The sequence below is a fragment of the Ovis canadensis genome, chromosome 23, assembly GCF_042477335.2.
Source record: "Ovis canadensis isolate MfBH-ARS-UI-01 breed Bighorn chromosome 23, ARS-UI_OviCan_v2, whole genome shotgun sequence".
Classification (NCBI taxonomy): Eukaryota; Metazoa; Chordata; class Mammalia; order Artiodactyla; family Bovidae; genus Ovis; species Ovis canadensis.
Genome location: NC_091267.1, coordinates 63,394,534 through 63,398,033, shown reverse-complemented (window position 1 = coordinate 63,398,033; position 3,500 = coordinate 63,394,534).

The window sequence follows — 3,500 nt, the reverse complement described above, 5'->3', positions numbered from 1 at the left end:
GTATGTATAAGTGAGTCACTTAGCTGCCCTTCTGAAACTAACACAGCATTGTTAATCAACTATATGCCAATATAAAATTTTAAAATTTACTGCATTTATTTTAATTTTGGCTGTGCTGGGCCTTCGTTGCACTGCCTGGGCTTTGTCTAGCTGTGGCCCCGGGGGGCTCGGTAGTTGAGGCTGGCAGGCCCAGCTGCCTTGTGGCATGTGGGATTTTAGTTCCCCAACCAGGGATTGAGCCTATGTTCCCCACATTGGAAGGCAGTGTTCCTAACCACTGGACCGCCAGGGAAGTCCCTAAAACAAAAACATTTTAAAAAATGAAAATAAAAAAAATTAAAAAAAATAGTAGATTTCCTATGCTACTGTAACAGTTGGCCCAGTATATCCTAGTCTTATGAGTTATATAGTTCTATAATGTGATGAAAAAGTGTTAAAATCAATGGAATATGAATGCAAAAAAATGAGAAGCAACACCATTGATGATTGTGGGGCCAGCACCAGGATGTGGTGAATGAGGGAATAATTTTGGGTGTAAAGCTTCAGTCAGTCCGTTCAGTCGCTCAGTTATGTCCGACCCTTTGCGACCCCATGAATCACAGCATGCCAGGCCTCCCTGTCCATCAACTCCTGGAGTCCACCCAAAATCATGTCCATCAAGCCAGTGATGCCATCCAGCCATCCCATCCTCTGTCATCCCCTTCTCCTCCTGTCCCCAATCCCTCCCAGTATCAGGGTCTTTTCCAATGAGTCAACTCTTCACAACAGGTGGCCAAAGTATTGGAGTTTCAGCTTCAACATCAGTCCTTCCAATGAACACCCAGGACTGATCTCCTTTAGGATGGACTGGTTGGATCTCCTGGCAGTCCAAAGGACTCTCAAGAGTCTTCTCCAACACCACAGTTCAAAAGCATCAATTCTTTGGTGCTCAGCTTTCTTCACAGTCCAACTCTCACATCCATACATGACCACTGGAAAAACCATAGCCTTGACTAGACGGACCTTTGTTAGCAAAGTAATGTCTCTGCTTTTGAATATGCTATCTAAGTTGGTCATAACTTTCCTTCCAAAGAGTAAGTGTCTTTTAATTTCATGGCTGCAATCACCATCTGCAGTGATTTTGGAGCCCTCAAAAATGAAGTCTGACACTGTTTCCACTGTTTTCCCATCTATTTGCCATGAAGTGATGGGACCAGATGCCATGATCTTCATTTTCTGAATGTTGAGCTTTAAGCCAACTTTTTCACTCTCCTTTTTTCCTTTCATCAAGAGGCTTTTTAGTTCCTCTTCGCTTTCTGCCATAAGGGTGGTGTCATCTGCATATCTGAGGTGATTGATATTTCTCCCGGCAATCTTGATTCCAGCTTGTGTTTCTTCCAGCCCAGTGTTTCTCATGATGTACTCTGCATAGAAGTTAAATAAGCAGGGTGACAATATACAGCCTTGACGTATTCTTTTCCTATTTGGAACCAGTCTGTTGTTCCATGTCTAGTTCTAACTGTTGCTTCCTGACCTGCACATAGGTTTCTCAAGCTTAAAGGGTATCAAAAAACTCAGCAATCATGATGTTATCTGTAAAAATAAAAATTCATGTGAAAAATTCACGAGGAAGGAAATGTTAAATTTTGAAATAAAGATCTGACAGTGCTGGGCTGGGCCAGATTAGAGCCTGAGGCCAAAGGAAAAATGCATGTCCCTTTTTACATATTTTAATGTATTTCTTTAATAGTTACTTTTTTTCCAGAGGTAGATTTTGAAATTATTAATGATTGAGTTTACTTCATTAAAGCCAGATTAAGAAAAACAGTAAATTATCTTTTGGGTATTGTTATAATAAAGCGTTGCCATGAAGATCCCCTGGAGGAGGGCATGGCAACCCACTCCAGTATTCTTGCCTGGAGAATCCCCGTGGACAGGGAAACAGGTTACAGTCCATAGGGTTGCAAAGAGTCAGACACGACTGAGCGATGAAGGGCAACACAGCCCAGCATGTACAAAGGGGTTAAGTCAGCAGGCTTGGGGTGTTTAAACCCTATACATTCCAAAAAAGGACTGTCCTTGGCGAGCTCATGGGAAATAACCTGTAACAACTCACATGTACATTAGTTGCTAATTACCCGAGACTGGGTTATTGATTGAGATGTGAATAGCAGAAGGGCTTGCAGGCTGTGTATGGGATGCGGCCCTTCCTGATATGCCAACTGACCACCCTGCGAGGTCAATTCTTGAGAGCAAATTATCTATCTACCCCTGGAATTAAAAAGCAAAATAAGTACATATTCAGAGTCTCTACTAAGTCTCTAACCAAAGCCTTTTGGCCTTCAGAACAAAGAATCATGGGATCTGGTCAAGTAGATTTTTGCCTAATAGGTATGACAGAGTTTAGCAAAGAATTGAAAGCTCTAAATATTAAACTGTCTTTAAATTTTATCTATGTCAAAAATTCAGACAGTGAGCATTTTATATTTTAAATAACCCTTATATTTACTTGGAATATTAATTCATCATACATAGGATATATACATAGAAAGAATATTAAAGTGAAAAAAGTATATTAAAGATATTGTCAATCCCAGGTAATGAAATGAATAGAAACATAGACAGGGTATCCATATGGTGGAGGAAGGCTTCACAGAGAAGGTGGGACATGTGGTGAGACCAAAAATGGAGGTTTCGTAGCTCTGCTTTTGAAGTACCTGGGAGTGAAATGACCATTCAACTGGAGATCCTGGAATCAGCCTTTCTGAAGTGATTCCTATGTGATTCTAGTGTATAGCCAAGCCCAAGAATCATGGAGGTAGAGGGATGGGTAGAATTTGGAAACAGACAGCATATTCCAGGCAGTTTTTATGAATTCACAGGTTTACGTAATGAATACAAGCCCTGAGATCTATCCTCAGCTCAACCTCAGGCTCTGATTCCCTCTCAATCTCAGAACACAAGACAATCTCCCCCCATGGCAAGATCTCAGTTTAATGGTTCAATTTTATTAATGGGTGAGTGGGGGTGAAGGGTATGCTTTGTGAGCAAGGCAGGTGTGTAGAGATTGTGAGTGACATTCTCTGCTATGAAAGTGGGCCTTGTGAACCCCTATCCACTTCCCAGTTCTTCCCAACAATGTCTTGGCCAAGAGCAGCCCAGCCACCAGCCAGCAGTGTGACTCTGAGCGGCTCTGTCTCCTCTAAGAGCTTCACTTTTTCTTTTGTAAAATCAGAAGGCTGGAGACTGATCTCTTTAAGCCTTTTCCCATTGTGACTTTGGAAGATCAGAAAATTAAGGAATGTTCAAAGTGAGAGAAAAGGCAAAAATAAAACTAGCTGGGAAAAGTGTCCAGAAGAGGGAGCCAAGCTGCTGGGGAGAAACTACTGGGTCCCTGGAAAGGCATCCTGCAGCTGCTTGCCTGAGAGCAAGTGAGCTGACATGAACAGTGGTTGGAGGACTGGGGGCTCAGGGTTATTTAGGGGGCGTACAGACTGCGGGCCTGCGGGAGTTGCCTTGTG